The 19,137-nt window shown below is 34.9% G+C and overlaps 1 protein-coding gene across 1 annotated transcript in view; it reads right to left on the reverse strand.

The window, feature by feature from the left end:
* Positions 1–16,203, reverse strand: part of Task6 (TWIK-related acid-sensitive K[+] channel 6) — a 101,923-nt gene extending 85,720 nt beyond the window's left edge. The window contains exon 1 of the mRNA XM_034318244.2: positions 15,656–16,203. The gene's annotated coding sequence lies outside the window, so the exon portion shown is untranslated. The remainder of the gene's footprint in view (positions 1–15,655) is intronic.
* Positions 16,204–19,137: the final 2,934 nt, after the last annotated feature.

Here is a 19,137-nt window from a genome sequence, read left to right on the forward strand (position 1 = left end):
TTTTAAATCTAGAGACTAGGGATGTACGGGTACCCAAAAATTTGGGTCGAGTTCGGATCGAAAATTTTTTCAGGTTCAGGTGGAATTCCGAAAGTTTGCTTAGCACATAAATTGGTTCGGGTCTCCGTAATTTCAGGACTCGAGTACCAACTCGGGACCTGAAACTTAATTACTTCCATTTAAACACGATAATATATGAAAATGCTTTCAAGCTCAAAAATTTAAGGGAGGTCTGAAAAATTATTCAACACGATTAGAGTTCTGGTCACGATATTACGAGTACCCGAACAAATTTATTTGCTGGACCAATTTTCGAGATCCCACTTGAATCGAACCCGACTCGATCGTTATCTGAAACGACCCGATCATTACCCGACCCTTACCCGACCCGACCCGACCTAATCATGACCGAATCATTACCCGACCTTACTCAATCATTACCCGATCCGACCCGAGGCTCGAGTACCCGAATTCTTCAATACCCGCTTAACCTCTACCAGAAACAAAGTGTGAACTCTTATTTGAAAATTGTAAAGTAAATCCCTGAATGTATGGTCAGAATAAACTGAAACGATCCCTGACTTGTTAAAATCCCCGAATACCCACGATTCCCCAATTTGTGCCAAACGGATTATGCTTTCCTCGAAGTTGTTCGAGCCAACTAATACGACCATTTGAATCGCACGATCCCGCTACAACGATCCCTCAGCCGTATAACAAGCAGATTACATCGGTCCCGAGTTTTGTAACTCGATCAGAAAGATCTCTGAACCGTATAAATCGATTACAACAACCTTCCGAACAATAGGAATAAAATCTAACGATTCTTGATATCAGCAACTTATTTCACATAAACAGTTGACTTGGAATACAATTTCCGAAACTTTGCTGTAAAGATTGCCGTAAGTCGAGAAAAATTGATCCATCAGAGATCAGTGCCGGATTAAGGAGGGATACAGCCTCGGGCCTCATTTCCCAGGGGCCCCGTTCCATTTTTCATGTCAAAATACATTGAATAAAATTTTCTTTTATCGTCACCACTTTTTTACGATTAAACCCTTCGTTAAACAATAAAATTTGTGAACGATCGCAGGTTTAAACACACGGTCATTAACTATGCATGCAGATTTTTCATCCGTTATTTCAAATGCATTGATCGCGACTGGTCGAAATGAAGATTCACACTCGGCATCGTGGCAAATTTATGCAATGTTTTGCGAGCGAGAGATTTTGCATAATAAAATCTCTAGCTAGGACATGCAACAGCGAATTAAACTCTGCTGTAAAGTGGCCCGAAGCAACGAGGCGCGTGTCAATGCATATCGTGGCCGATGTTCCAACCAAGAGAGTGTGACGCGAGTCTGCCGCTATAAAATGATATCGAAAGCCACCCCTCTCTTCGGCATAGGGGTTGCGCTCGTGACGTCACGGAAGACGCGCAAGCGCTTAAAGATGCTTACGTGTTGATCGTTACCCATCTTCTACGCTTTCCGGGCTAAAGGAACGCGGACTTTAGTCGCTTTCTGAATGATCCAGCATCATTAACCCTTTGCAATTTCACCATTTAATATATTCCTTTTATTCGGTATTAATATTCTAATTCAATTGGCGATCCTCGTGTTCGTTTTTATATGGAATTATTTATTACCAGCTTATTACTGGTACTTCGTACCTGGCCTTTTTAGAAGCCCTTCCATTTAATTGAATTTATTTTTATTCATTCTTTTTTCTTTGTTTTAATGAATTTTCATTTCCTTAGAAAAGTCCATCAACTGAATATTTCCCTCTTGATTCATGGGACTTTTGGTATATGATTACCCTTTAATCCACCTACTTTGTTTTATACCCCTTCGGAAAGTGAAAATTGAAATTTCGGCTCAAACAATGGAGACTCTATTAATTGCATTGGCACCTTGCACTCTGCAACGAAAGTTCTAAACTCTCGAGAGTCAGGTTGCCACTTGGAGTGCAAAGAGTGAAATACCTTTAATGAAACCGTTCACTGAAGGGTAATTGAACCCTTCATTACCACCCAGCTGCTGCATAATTAACCCTTATTAAACGGATGATATAAAACGGCTTTCGTATTATAGGTATTATTATAGATTACCAGACTATCATCCAAATACTGAGAAATAATGGGAATTGAATATGAAGAACTTTCAGGATGTTCTAATCCCATATGTTGACAATTTCACAGATTAAACCAGTAACAGAAACTAAACCGTTGTACGGTACAAATCAAGTTAGCTCAAGTTTTGGAAACATCCGACTATTGTAGTTGCACAAGATTCCTAAATCCTATTGACCAATTCCCTCAGTTTAAGGTTCTCCACTGTAGTAGAAAATTTAGTTACCCCCCCCCCCAGCAAGCTGGTACACGTACCATCCATTCCCTGTGTTCAATTCAGAGACTATCTTTATAAAATCCCGATCCATTGGTAACGTAACAGGAATAACAATCTACGTCAATATCTAAAAATGAAATACACGATGATCCTAAATAACTACCCAACGTTGAAACGTTTGAACCGAACAGAGGGCTGAAATGAATCGAGCGAGCTGGGAGATCATTAAAATGAATAATATAAACGTGTTCGCAACACACGTAGGCGGTCGTATCGTCGGACGATTAATAATTTCGAATTGTCGACGACAATTAGAGCGTACAGCCCATATAGAGTGATTAAAATTGATCCCATTACGTCCTTTGTGGCTGTGGACCAAGCCTGACGGACGCTTGTATTTTGCATAAGACAATTACTATTGCTTCTGACGTTCATGGAACGATGGTCTTTGAACCACTATCATTTATGCAACTAATGGATGCTACATTTAGCTTTGTACCAATCCTTCGTGTTTTACTTGCGACCGTAAAACGTTCTAAACGTTCTAAGAAAACTATAATAATTTACCTAGATGCAATTAAATGAAATGGTTCGTTATTTCAATGGCTTTGTAATTCATTAGCAAGGTATATCAGGCATTATTTGGAAATTTCCAGAGAAAATTTTTCCCATAACCAAGATGGGTAGGATACGGTTCGACAGTTATCCTGATCTCACGAGACTACGAAGGATGCAGTTAAATTTGCATCCCGTATACATTATGCAAATGTACACTCTTCTCGGACGAATATCTTTGACTGGCACTATTCTCTTCCCTTCCACTCAATCGAGATTCGAGATTTTCGCATGAAATTTGCGAACGGTTTCATTTGAAACGTCATCCAGGTATCGACATTACCAATCGATTTCCTTCCACTTGTTCCCTTTAAGAGGCAGCTGAACCACTCGACCATGGTAAAGCTACCTTCGTCCGCCTTGTTCTGGGAAATTGTTCGTGATAGAGCGTTCTGGTTGAAATTAACGATGCTAATTATGGATAGCAGGATGTTGAGCAACTGATGGGACCAAATTGGTCGAATTAGACGAGTGGTAATGTGTAAGTGACAAGGGAACGTTTGATTATTTTAAGAGCTGTAGGTATCCCGTAAAATACGTACGGAATATCGTTCTATAATTGCTTATTGATTGCAAATTTTAATATCTGTTGTGTTATGAGTGAGTGGGAATGAATGTTACTAATAATAGTAATGTTCAAATTACATTTTTGATAACAAAATAGAAATATTAGTTATACTGTATTACTAATATTTAAATATTACAATATTCTAGCACTCTAATACTTTAGTATTCGAATATTCTAATGTTCTAATATCCTAATATTCTAATTTTTTAATGCTCTAAGATTCTAATATTCTAATATTTTAACATTCTAATATTATGATATTCTAATATTTTAATATTCTAATGCTCTAACATTCTAACATTCTAATATGCCAATATTCTAACAATATTCTAACGTTATTAATTAGTATACAAAATAACAGTATAGTTTTCTAATAAATAAAATCGTTAAATCCTAATCACCTTAAAAAATTTTTGACCGCAACAAGCATTCTTTTGTCTCAGAAATATTACTGATTGTTATGTTCCTAGTACACGACTTATTACTCGAAGCGAATATTATTGTGTCGTGCAAGTTTCGCATAATTAGGAAGTTCAGAATCACTCATTAAACTAAACAGACGAGAATCCCAAGTTTCCGTAGCATCTGAGAAAGTGCGAAGAAACTAGGAAGTTTCTTTGAGGAAGAAAATAAATTCATCGGTGCATCATTTATTATAAGACCTTCCAAATACTTTGTACCTAAAAACAAAGAACTTGTAGATTGAGATTAAATACCTGCATTTATCGAATACAAGATGATTATCTAATATATTCAAACAATTGTTGTTTCATTAAAAAAGAAAAAATTAAATATATAATTAGATGCTTGAATTAAACTCTTATAAGGCATGATGATCTATTTATTTAAAAAAATATTATTATTGCTAAATTTTAATATATTACGATATTTAAAATTTCTATAAATAATATTAATTAGAACAAGACAATTTCAATCTGCTCAATTTTAATTATCAAATAATCTAAGAATTTCCAAATCTTATTTTCTGAATTTTCTGAAAGTAGAAAATCAAATCAGACTATTGAAATATCCAGGAGTACATTTAAAATACAGTACTGAAATGTTCTATTTGTTCACACAAATGTACTTTCTGTTCACGTTTTGGATTATCCGAAACGACTTTCGTTACAACAAAGAGAAGCCATTTCCCACTGTTCAAACGGTTTCTAATTTTCTCCAGAATGGAAACAACGAAACTTGGCTCGCTACAATCTTTTCGATTTCTGTTTAAATGCCTGTTTGAAGAAGAACGATACACTATTTAGTAGATGACAAAGCTATCGTAATATTGTTCTGTTTGAAAGGTACCGGAAACAAGCTGTGAAAAGAACAATTTCATTGGCGAAAAAAGCAGTGAGATTCGTTTGGTTCGATAAATTGATCGGAAAAAGAAGAAACAGGCCGACAGACACGAGGAGACAGATTCAGTGAAACAAGAAAGTAGTGGATGGAAAACCGCGAACAATTTGTCTATCTCACTGTGTCGTTGGAAATTCAACTTAACTCTATTCGCCTCGCTTTTTCTTTCCCTTTCAACCTAGAAATAGATCTCCCTCGATATATTGCCAATATTATCTCAGTGACCAGAGAATCCCAGCTACGCTCCATTCGCCCAGGAAATTCGCGGTTAACTCACTGATGGTTACACGTGAAACACTTTTTCGTGGCAAAAAAGTTAATTCTTTCTTCGATGCGAGAAATTTCGTGATAAATCGAGGGAAACTTTCCTGCTGAATAAGTAGAAGATAACTAGTAGGGTATATTAATCGATACGTTTGCTTGAAATTATATTATTTTAATATTTAATTAAAATAAAATTGATTAATAAAATAAACTTAAATAAAATAAACCTGATTAAATAAAATTATACATTTTAAATATGAAAATGTTTCCTTTTTTTTTAACTAAATGTAACAAATAAAAGCCGTAATTAAACTTAATATGGATTAAAATATTTGTAATAAATTATTCCGAATATCTCAACGCAAGATTAGAATGATATCTAGCAATCTGAATTCCAAGTTTCAAAAGAAGAATCTAAAGACATGATACAGTGAGTTCGAATAATAGAGGATAAAACAGGATCGACGATCGAATAAGCAATACACGTTATATATATTCGTCTTCAATAAAGCAAACGAATATCTGCACGAGTACGGTGAAAATATAACAAATGGAAGCCGTAAGCCAACGATTGGTAGACCTCGGTCTTCCGATAATACAGAAAGTTGAATGCATCGATAACGATGCATACGTATGCCAAATGCACGTGCAACGGAAGAAACAAATCCTTGGTTCGCATTACTTCCCCCGATCTTTCAACAGAATACCCTCGATTTGCTCGTAGAAGCATCATGAATGTATGTCTACAGGCCCTGGTTCCCCGTATTTCATGGATTGCAAATATTCCCATTCCAAACGTATGATAATACCGGTCTCTAGAATCCAACGTTCTACTTTAAAATCCCAATTCCAGTATTTTGCTGATTAATCGTTCAGAAAATTATTTATCATCCGTAGAATATGTCGCGTTGCTATTATTCGCAGGGACTATAAATTATGCCTTTAGAATTTAGTAATCTACTCTAAAATTCCATTTGAAGTGCTGAAATTGTCGTATAGCATAATTGAGTCTTTGGAGACCAAAGTGACTAACTCCACCTTTTGAATTTTTTAATATTTCATCCGATTCTCTATTTTTTAATTTTGTGGAGTTCGTAAATACATGATGAGAATTATTTATATTAATGAACTTAAAAATTTCGGGTACCTGATATCGGGAATTGTTTTTCCAACTTTCGGCTACCGGAGTCGAGCAAAATAATTCCCGACCCGATCCGAGTATCGAGTACCTGAAATTTTCGGATTCTCACACATCTCTATGCACATCATGTAACAGATAAATAATTTTCTCATCTACTAATCACCCCATTTTCCTAATCAATTATAAAATAACGTTAGTCTTATCCAAATGTAGCGATAGAGAAGAAACTGTTCTGAAAATGTTTAAACAGGGACAATTACCAAGGACAAGGTTAACGACCCAAGTGCTTAAACTGTTCCGATTTACGACAGGATGTAATTGTCCGTGGAGACCTATCGGTAGTCTATTTAGGTACAGCTGGTAACCTCGCAGTTATTTGAAATTCGGTCTTTATTTTACCCTCGTGCGAAGGCATTGAATAATCTTCATTTCTAATTTCCACTCCGAAACAACATAAAATTTCCAAATAAATCTGATGCAGTTAAGGTGATTTAGTTAGAGTTACGAGCACGTGGTCGATGCTAGAACGACGAGTAACCGTCCCATATGTAACGATACCTTAAACGTGGAAACAGGAAAAGCTGGCACGGAATTGCAATCGCATAACGCATGAATCGCAGACAATTTGGCAATGATTTTTCCGCGGAGCCGGCCAGCACGAGGATTTTTACAGTCGATTAAACCATGACAAACATTCAATTCCTCCGGGGAATAAATTTTATTCGGGACACGGTTTCACAGGGTCAGCTTAACGTAATCCGGTAAAGCTCTCGCGGTCACCTTTTATTTTCTCGATTTCTGTTTTCCACCCTTCGACGTGGTCAAAGAATGCAAACTGCAGCTAGCCGGGCAAAAAGTGTACAAACCAAAGCCCGGGTATCAGAGTTTTTTATAAACATCAACCAGAGTTTCGATAGAATACCGTTTGAAAAATTTCCACGTTCCTTTGTGGCCAGTGTAAGTGATAAAAAAGGGTACTATTCAGAGGCGGATAAAGGGAATTTTAGTAATTGTTTACTATTTGGTCGTTATATGTATTGCCGTGGACGGAGATGTAGAAGTGGAAAATTTTTCAAGCTTAAATATTCTTTTTCAATATACTGAAATTTGAAAAAAATCGAAAACATCGGTCAAATAGCAAACAATTACCGAAATTGTTTAATAATTTATGACGGTGCAAAGTAAAAATTTCCGGGTAAATAATAAACCATTTATCATAGCTGTAATTTAGAAAGGCGATTTAGAACAATGGAGCTTTCTAATTAAGTGAAAGTGAAGGGCCAGGAAAGCTCTTTTACGATCCAAAAGGGACGAGGGTGTATAGAGTTAATCGAACCGCGCCAATGCCAGTGTTTCATTACCTAATGCAAATTTACCCCTTCTGGCTGCGATATCTAGCAAAATATTACACTGGATTCCATTTCGTCGCTGTTACAGAATCGGCTGAACGGTGTGTTTGGCAACCTCTCAACCGCGATAACACTTTTCTTACATGGATGTACAAAGAGTTGCCAAAAGATAATTCAGACGGTAGCGAATGAATTTATTGCGTGAAACGGCCTTAATGGACCAAACAGAATCAACGTGCCATGCCGCTGCATAAAACGTTTTTGCGCCATTATTAGAAGCGTGAATGTCGCCTTTATACATTTGTCCTTTGTGTAAACGTACCTTTAAAATGAAACATGTTTCATGGGACAGACCAGAAACTTTCAGAAAAAAATATGACCAAAGCAACGTTTCAAAGATCATTGGTGCAATATTTATAAAAAAGAAAACTTATAAAAAAAGAAAAGATTATAAATTATAATTACAGAGAAATTAAAATAAGTAACCCAATAAATGGAACAGAGTATCTAAGTGATAGTGGTCAACGAACGGTCAGGCATCTTTCAATGAAAGCGTGCAAGTGGTGCTGGTCAACCATTTGTCAGCCATCCTTCAGTCAGTCGCCTTATTCACTGACTTATTTTACTGAAACTACTCAACCTAATCAAATTTCATCCCCCTAATAAAATCAATACATTTTTGTATACTATGTAGTATTCAAAATTTGCATTCTCTTCTGTTTTCTTAATTATTCAATTATTCAAAATTTGAAGCGCTGATCACCGGTATAATAATTGAAGTTTCATTATGTTTGATTATAAATGTTCATTCTCAGTGTAATAATCAATATATTAATCATCAAAACCATAATCAAAAAGCGATTGAAAACAACAAACAATTTCAGAAAACAAAAATATAAAGGTGAAAATGTGGCGACTTAATACATTCAGCAGGATAGCAAAAGGGGCATTTATATTCTAAATTGATCGAGAAACGTTCATTAATCAAGCCAGTTCTAAATCGAGCCAGTGACCCTCTTGATCGTGAAACGATTGAACGACAAATCATCGGAACGACACAACGAATGCACCTGACGACCCTCAAAAAAGAACAGACATTAGGCCGTAGGAAATGGCCAAGAATAAACGCAGGATAGCTTGAAAATTGTAGCGTAAAAAATGGCTTTATTCAGAGGAAAAAGTACCTAGCGAATAGATCCATTAATAGCTATTTTTAAGCATACCATTCTTTGGCCAAATTTATGTATTTGCCACCATTGATAGTTTATTTTTAATTTAAAAAGTTCTTCTCGCTTTCAACCTTTGCATTGAGTTATTTATTTGGAATTTTTGGGCACATTTAATTAAAAAAAATAAAGTAATGTTAAAGTAAAGTAAATTTTATATTTTATCAATTTCATTTTCTAAACAGGAAAATATTCCTTTAATTCTTTCATTTAGAAATTTGAATACCTAATTTTAGTCGAACCATTTTTGTGTAATTTTTGGACATATTTGACCAAGCACCCACCGCTCGACTAATATTAGAATTATTGATGTAATTAATGGTGTATACGGAGCAAACAAATATGCAATATATATCTTTATATGAATTGTGTAATATCGTAACGATAAAATTTAGCCAATAAAAGAACAGCAATACTGCAACTGATAGCTTATCAGTTGTAACATCAAACCCCGAATTCCTCCATCACAATTTATAAATCACTAAATGATAACGTTTAACCAGCATATTGCAAGCCAAAATCAAAGAAACGAAACATATTCAATGTACTTGTGGATACAGACACTGGCGTACTCAGGATTTTTTCTAGAGTAGACCAGGTCCTTTAAAAAATTTTCAATACTGAAATTTTGGAAACTTGAAATTTGAAAACTCTGCAATTCTTTAGTTTTGAGAATCTAAAATTTAAAAGGTCTAGGAACTTAGAATTTTTAAATCTAGAAATTATGGAACTTTGGAATTTTGAAATTAAAAAATTTTGAAATTCTGGAATTTTTAAAAGACCCAGTCCCTTTCTACTTACGCCACTGGATACATATTAAATATCTTTAATTATTTACTACTTTTCTATAGTATCACTTCCTTAAATAGGATTGTATTTTCTGTAGTAATGAGTGTGATAATGGAATAAAAGAAAGAAATTTTGATCCCTAAGAAAAAATTTAAGCATCTTCTTGCTACTCATACAAGCAAAGATGAATAATCTCATTAGCTGAGACCTAAGCGCATTAATGTCCACAAAATGAAGGCAAAGAGGTTCAAGTACTTTGTGGTTGTATTCAATGGTTCTGTGCTTAACAGGCACTCTATTTTTTTATGGGGAACCGAAAACAAGAACAAGTATATTTAGTACATCCACATACAATATTTTCAAAATTAACAAAAGCATCATATAGTATAATAAAGTATTTGTGTCATAAAGTATGATATATAATGAAAGTATTTGTAAAACATTAACGAGGAGAACTTTAAATAGAGTATACTAGGTGGAAAACTCAACGTCTGAAGGAACTAACCAACAATAACGAAACTTTCGAAACGCAAATAGCGGTCAAAGCGTCGCAGGCGTTAGAAATTCAACGCTGTTGAGGAAAGTTTGATAACGAAAGTAAAGTTTTACAACATTCAATGATCTCTACAGACAGACTACCCGATTATTTTCCAAAGTGCACAAGTTTCCTCGATAAACCCGGCGACGTGTTAGACGTCGCGCGAAGGATTTAAAAATTAATTTCAACTTCCCAACGATGTCCACAGAAAATTATATAAAGGAAGATGGAACTGATCGAATAATATCCTTGCACTCTTCTTCCTCCCTCTTCTTCCATACAATTATAATAATATTTTCAACCCTTTGACGACGAATTTTTAATATTCATGTTATTTGTAACTTTTATAACGTTTTGCAATTAATATGAATGTAGTCGGAGGTCTGACTAGATTTTTCGAAAAATTTAAAATCTTTTGGAAAACTGCGAAATTGAAAAGTCAAAAACATAAAAGACTAGAAAATTGGAAAACTTAAATGATATAAAAAATTGGAAACCTGAAAAATCGAGAAATTGGAAAACTGAAAATGTGAAAACTAAAAATTAGAAATCCGGAAAATTGGAAAACTGGAAAACTGAGAAATTAGAAAATTCTAAAATTCTAAGATTCAAAACTTCCAAGTTATTACAATCCTAACATTCAATAATAATATAAAAATAAATCGGGGATAAAAACAAAATTGTGGTACGTATTTATGCCTTCATCCCTTATGCACCATTCAAATATTTTTAATAAAAATCGATAAATTTCATATAACGGGAACTTTTTATTAAGATATTAAATATTGGATTTCTAGATATTTTTACTAAATAAGAAGACACACTAACTTGTTAAAATTGTTCATATAAAATTCTGGAAGACTAAATCCATGAAGCTTACATACACCAAAAAGACAAGATTCAGTTATTTTCTATTTTAAAGGATATTAAAGGACTACCTTAAGCGGATTTCTTTGTTGAACGTTCAAAGAAAATCTGTTCTTTAAAAAGATATTCCCTCTAAACTACGTGATTTCACCAGCGACTTCCATGCAAATACTTTTTCCAGTTAATATTCTTTAGCTTATTTCCATTCACTTTATTATGTACGTACTAATTCCAATTTGGAAACTGACAATTTTCACTATAATAGCTCCCAAATGTAATTCTCTCAGTAAAAAAATTTATAATAACAAAATCCAATGATTTCAAGGGCGAACTGGCCTTTGGAAATTTGTGATAATTTCGGGGGATGCTTATATTAGACCCTGTATTAAATTAGGGTCTATATTCCACAATAGGGCAGCACCACATAACTAATTTTCGGCTAATAAATTATATCTTGGTTCACCCCTGATTGATTATATAAATTTTTCTATTATTATTATTCTTTCAATTAAAATTATTGCAGATTGTTCATTTTCATGTTGCCTCAGAAAATTAAAGAAAAAATCATGTATTTCGTTGTACCATTCGACCTAATATTAAAAGCAACCAATAAATTTCGGTATAAGATTGATATTTGGTAACACTTCCTGCTGGAAACAGGATTCTATTAAAGAGCAAAATTCCATGTTTTAGGCGCGCATTAGTGGGAATCCAATGCGGCGCGTGATAGAGCAGTGATCTATGAGCTAATTTCGAGACGATTTTCGAGATCTTTCATCATTCTGGCTGACATACCGACGCTTCTCCGATAATTTATTGGAATGGCTTACATGCCCCGCCGTATCGATCTCTTAAAGCCCGAGACACCAGGGTTCCAATCCTTGAACTTCTCTTACCGAGTGCAACGACAAACTTGAAACGGTTCGAAAGCGACGGCGGGTCACTTAAACGGATGAACATCCGGCGAAACATGGCTTTCGATCGAATTGAAAGAGAGAAATGGAAACAGCCTGGGAAGTAGATACATTTCTCTCTTTCTCTCTTAGGTAAGATTGATCGAGCCATACTTCATTCCAATAATTCCTGATAAACATTTGACCATAATGGAAAACAAGAAACTTATTATTTATTAGGGAATTTACTAATCAGCAATGAACCTAACCAGATCATCAGTGACCTCCACGGCAAACAACGTGTTAACTTTCACCCCTTCGGTTCACAGTTTTCACAAGGGCTGAAAGTTGCCTTTTGAACATGGTTCAACGAAATCCCTATATCGCAAATACGACGAAGAAAACTTTTTCTACGTTGACATTGACATTTTCCATGATTGACGTTGAAGCTTTAGCTTCGAAGTTTTGAATGAATAATAATGAAATAACTTCTCTAAAGGGAACAAGGTTAGCTCCATTATCACTGAACCTGATGATCAATGAAATAAAAAAGTAGGATAATATATTATATACAAATATATTAGAAATGAAATTTTGAGAAATAAATAAATGAAAGGCAAATGTCCATGTGAGTTATAAAATATCTGCAAATTAATTAGTCGAAGACCACATGAAAATTCCAAATAGAGACATAAAGTTTAATGTATAATTGAAATAAAAACAAAAAGGGCCAAAATATTTCGCGATAATTTTCAGTGAAATACAAAAAATATTCCAGTGAAATACAGGTAGGTAATACACACAAAAATAATACAGTAATTATGTATTTCCTGCAGTCTTTAACTCAAGTTTGAGATCGCAATCCTATGAGAATTAAACAGAACACGTTGTTCCTGATGGAAAGGACACAAGCAATTTCGTCCTGACCAACTAAAAGCATCGACGATGAGACGCTTTGAAACGTTCACATGAAGCTGTCTAACAAGCTTCCCATTTTGCTGCCACAACGTATGCTTGACACATGCTTATCAACGTCACAAACGGCCACCTAACGTACGGTGATAACGTAGTTAGGTTGCAGCCAGGGTATAGTTTACAACATACGGGAATACGTCCTAATATCGTCTCGTAGACGTCTGTAATGGAATTAACGGAGACAGCTGTTGAAACGTTTTAGATTTTGTCCTCGGAACAGTATCTATAACCGCGTTATAATTATCATCGATCAATTAGCTGTTTACTAGACAAAGAACTAAATTTTACACAGAACTTTAGTTTCTAATTATGCCATCATAGAAAAATAAGTAGTATATTCTTTAACCTTTTAACTGGACCTGACCAATTAACTCGTCATTGCACAATGCTTCTGCAGCAAGGATAACGAGTTAACTCGTCCATTTATAAGCATATATTTGGAAATTAACTAACCATATCCTTAATAATTGCAGTTTTGGTATGACTGACTAGATATGGCTTGTTCTACTGCGACAACCGGTGTATTAATAGTATGTAGTTTCATATATGAATGTATAAATACTAATAATGCTTCAATATTCAGAAAAATTGTATGAAATACTGAAAGTTTAAATCTCGATACTACATTCTGTTTCACTAAATATATCAGGTAACAAAATCTATTCATTTTAACGATTGGACAACTTTTATCAGATTGCAGAAATTTAATCCCAAAGCAAATGAAAAATTTCTCTAACTACATATGGTTGCTACATTTGTTTGCAGATGATATAAACATTACAATAGCTTCGATATCAGGATGCATTTCAGGTAACTCGTATGGGATCGCGTTACACCGCACGTGCTCGTCAAAACAATTTTCCACCTACACCTTGTTCCGTCCAATTAAAATGAAAATTCAACGTTACAGTTTAAGTGGAAAAACGTCGATATTAATCACCGAACGCTTTCATCTCTTCGTTTGTAAGTCGAGCACACTGTTGGACACAATAAGTAGATACAGTCATGCATGGTACGGTATGTACTAATATAAACAATTAACCCTCGAACAGCGAAGCCTGGGCCAATTTTGACCCAAAATTTCAAAACATACAAGAATATTGACTCAAAGTTGAAAATGTAATTTTTAAAGAAACAGTGCGAAAATTACAAAAAATGGTATGGAATACAAAATTAAATTAAAATTGGGACTCTCTCCATGGTCCGCGTCCGAGGATTAACAAGCTCTCCGTTGCCCTCGAATGATAAAGATTTTTAAGAGATTAAAATTATGCTATTTACAGAAGCTCGTATGTCGAGTAATTGCAATTATAACATATCTGAATATGTAGGGAACTTTCAGCTGTAACAGGTAACATTAAGGAGATTAACATTTTAGTAGCGGATGGATCATTTTGACCAAGCTACATAAACAAAATGTACAAAATACAGAAAATCAATTAGCAAGGCTCATTAAATTCGCTGACAATAAATTACAAAATTCACGTGAATATATGTTTTAAAATTTTCTAAACAAATAGCTCTGCTTTTAACTACATTTAAATCTGGCAATATTTTTGGAAACAGAGAAAGCAGTAATAGAGCTTGCTGTTGATACTTCACGATACGGAAACAGGTCGACAATGTTTACCTAATTCGCTTGTTGCGAGTTGTGTTTACTGTGTGAAATCATTGAAGGTGGTCACGAAATTCATTCAATGTTTCATTCACTGCTTAAACTGTGCTACGACATGGAGAATCAATTGCAAAAGAATGTTTGTGTTATAATTTTTAAACCGTAGAAAGAATCAACTACTAGTTACTTATCACTTGAAATCTTTTAAATACGTATTATTAATATTATTTCTGACACTTGAAAATTTAATTAATACTAAGACGGACTTAATAAGATTCAGTGCAGCTTCGACAAAATTACCATGAGAATATTAAATACTGAACGTATTAATAACGTTCATCAAAATTAAAACTTTCATAAGATTAAAAAAAAAATGTAGGGTCTTATATTAGTTTTCTCCTTTCTAACCTGATTTTCTTAGCTATACTATAAACTTATTTATACCTGATGATTTTATGTTTAAAATACATAAAACTAAATTATAAACTAGCAGTTTATTTTCATTCTCCAACAAATACGAAAAGAAAACGATTCGTTGGGCTCAAAAGTTAAATATTAATAATATTAATAATAAAAACAAAATAATTCTTCAAGTTTCGAATATTTAATTATAAATATATTAAAATTAACCTTATTTAAAAATAATTGTTTATCACGTACAACGTCACAGGTTTCCATATCCGATAGAATCGATTGGACCAATCAGAACGCAGCATTTCTAACGTACAATCGCGCTAAATTCCTCGCGACTGATACCCCCTAAACGCCGCCATATTTATTTATCTGAACACGTTTATCCACTCGATACGAAAACTCCGTAAGCAACGAATAATACGAGTCATCGATGAACAAGACTAACGCGAGAATAATGATTCGGCAAACGATATTCCATTTTGTGAAACACGTTAAAGAGCTCCGTAATTGTCACCAAGGAGATAAAGTCAGACGAGAGAGGCGCACGCGGCACCGGCGAACGACCCGTCAGATCATCGTTCGAATCGAAGCCAATTATCTTTGTCGGCGGGCAATCGAATAAGAAACAAGATCCCGTTTACTACCGGCGTTCAACGAGCTTGAAAATAATTCAATAATTAAAGAGAATTCTTACCTTTCGACGTCACGGCAAGGTGCACGCGAAATCCGACCACGCCATTCTCTCTCTCTCGAGCACAGCACCGCACTGCACCATATATACACAGAACACACTTCAACACATCTCCTCCTCCCCTCCCGTACAGCTTCCTTCCGTATCTGTGCTCCTCGTTATTCCTCGTTACTTGTCTATTTCTCTCTCACCCATCTCTCTGTTTCTCGTTTTACCGGTTACCCCTTTCTCTTTCTCTCTGACTTTCCTTCTCAACCCTTCTCTATTTCATCCCCCCAATCACACACTCTCTCTCTCTCGCTCTGTCTCTCCCTCTCTCACCAACCGGCAGGAAAGCTTTCACGTTCGGCCTCCCTTTTCTCCGGCACCTTTTCTTCTTCTCGTTTTCCGGATGTAACGATATCCGTAGCCACCGGCGTCCGTGAACGATTACAAAAAACGACGCAGGACGAGGTTAGGAGGAAGAGGAAGAAGAAAAGGAAGCACCTCCCTGCGACACGCGCGCGCACGAGAGAGAGAGACAACCCAGCATCCAGCTACGCCCGTGACAGCGTCTGGGCAACTACTGAGGACGATCTGCGCGGTCCGGCGCAAGCTTTCGTTCGAATTTTGACCGATCGCGGCGCCACTGTAGTTATCCCTTTTCGTTTGACGCTTCAGAGATGGCCATCCGGAGCTAACCCTGGTTACCCCCCCTCCCCCCATCCAATACGAACATTCCAACATTCGTAACGTCGGTAATCATTAACAAATACAATTTTTTATAAATAAATTTATAACGTGTATCTAAAATACCAGAAAATATAATTATGCCTCTATCTTAAGGGGGCCACCAATACTGGAAATATTTTGTAATTTGTATTTAAAGCTTATAGACCTAGATCTAAAACTTCAAAATTATATCTTAATACAGATTTGATTTTGTTATATTAGAATTGTAAAAATTCTGTCATATGGCACGTCAATGATCAATACCTTCCACTAGACGCGAAAAAGGGTCTAATCACAACGGAACATTCTGCTTAACGGACCGTCCAGTGCTCTACACTCCGTCCTTGACATTTCTTCTAAATTACTGTATTTACACATGCTTCTCATTTTGAAATTGATAAACACGTAGGGTTTGGAGCAAATAGTAAACCTTTCTCGAGATCGCTACTTTGTTGATCCATCGGGAAATACCGGCAAATCGAAATACGCAACACGTTCTCCTAGATTTTCTGTGTACAATGTAAATATTTGGCAAGAAAAGCGTTTGGTAGATAGAATCAGTAAATTTTGACTATTATTTGATCCGCCACAGAGCTTCGTACGACACGAAGCACAGTGTTGTACAGCTTTACGCACCTGCGCTGATTGTACATTCTCGAGTAATGTAGGCTTTTCTTTGTTAAGGAAAAGTGTAAGAAAAATAATTTCTTATTATTTGTATTATTTTTACATATACTTTATCTAGGGAGATAGGAAGTTCTCCTTAGGCTCTCTCAAGGTAAAAACAAATGGTGCAAGATTTCTACCCTTACCTTTTCTCCTAATCAAAAAAGCCCACATTGCACTTAAATATATCATTATCAGATTCTTATATATTTTTCGTTATACATTTACCAAAATTTTAATACAAATCATGTAAGTTCCTAGCCACAACATGAGTCCTCCATCACAACATCAAACAACCTCCGTGCAAACCGATTTTTTTCCCCTAGAATGTACCAGTAAATCAGACAAGCTAAATCATCCGATTTCCGAGAAATCCTATTCGATCCCAATTAGCAGACCGATTAGCCTATGTTTGTTGTGTTCCTTCTCAATCTCGAGTGATCGATAGAAATCTATAACAGGACGACGATTCTCCTCCGATTTGATGGAAATAGAGAATCCTACTAGAAATCTAATCGATCGGTATATGTACACATGCAATGTGCAGTTTGCCACGTGTGAATATTACCAAACATACACCAAGTATGGAGGATTCCCTCAGGAGTACCGGTAGTCGAGGCTGAATAGCAAATCAAACACAGATAGCGTTTTATCATTGCGTTACCATGGTAATTATGCGACGGATATCGATAAATATCTGCATTACGCGTAGTTCGTCGTATAAGTTAGGTGGATTCGATTACCATCGACAAGAGAATCGTTCAATTCGAAAGTGATAACAAGGGTTCAAGTTTTATTTCTCTTCTTTGTCCCCTCTTTGACTCGTTCTTTCGTCCTGTGTCATTATTTATGTACGACGGTAAATTTTTCTTTCAGGGAAAACGAGAGGCTTGCGAATGGCATTGTTCTCCAGTTTTAGTGGTACTGTCAGCTTATAAAATTCTGAGAATTTCGTCGATTTAAAAAATGACGTCAAATTCGAACAATTATGCAGATGATATTTAACGTAATTTCTTAAATCGACAAAATTCTTAGAATTTAAAAGCTAACAATACCAATAAAACTGTGGAGGACAATGCGATAAAATATATAAAAAATTGAAAAATTATTCACAGGATAGTTTGTAAAAAATGTTAAAAAAGTATAATGGTAAGGAAAATGGTACAAGGTTTCGTGGTATTTTGTAAATTATTGGAACTCGCAATTTTTTTTTTTCATTCACTTTGTAGGTATTAGCAGTTTCCTCAATTTCTATGAATTTTCGTCATTTTATGGAATTCTTCTGATACGGCTAGACATTATTTTCGGAATTCGCTGTTTGTCGCAGTCTTTCATACCTTTTTCAAATTTTTTTATATTTTCCATCTCAAATCTATTATGCGATTTTTCCCTCATTCTCGTTCTCTCTTTTTGATCAGAATATTCTTTAACATTGCTAAAAATACGTATATGGTCGAATTTTATCCTTTCTAAACTTCCTCCACTACCTTTGATTATTAAATATGTATGTATATGCTAAAACTACCTATCCATTGTTTAATTTTGTTCATACTCGATTATATACGGAATGCTTTCAGCTAGTCGGAAGTAAGGAGGTAAATCTATATGAAAAATTGTAGAGTAACATTTTATCGTACAAAGCTTCATTTCTGAATAAATCGATATTGACAATTGATCGAGATTTCTATATTTTAATATGACCGCCATAGCGATAAAACATGTGACGCCATCTACTGTCAAGTGCTAAAAATGAGTTGTTTTATTTCGCCGATAGTCCAGAGGTGTCGCTATAAAAAAAAGCGCGAAAAAAAGAAGTATGTAATATAATTATCGTTTAGGAAAAATTATATGCAAAAATTATGTGGAGCGATGGTTTTAAATCAATAATTTAATTATTTGATTATCCAAATGTGAAAATTAATGTTACAAAACGGTATTTTATCTGATTCCTAAATTTGACTAATTTATAAACCCCAGTGGCGGTCTTTTTAAGAAAATATTTTGTCTACAGTCTAGAGATTCAAAGTGTACATTTATTAAATAAACAAATAAGTCTTAATAAAATAGGTAAATAAAATTTAAAATAATTCTAAACGTGGTTGAAAATT

This window comes from Osmia lignaria, chromosome 6 (genome assembly GCF_051020975.1).
Source record: "Osmia lignaria lignaria isolate PbOS001 chromosome 6, iyOsmLign1, whole genome shotgun sequence".
NCBI lineage: Eukaryota > Metazoa > Arthropoda > Insecta > Hymenoptera > Megachilidae > Osmia > Osmia lignaria.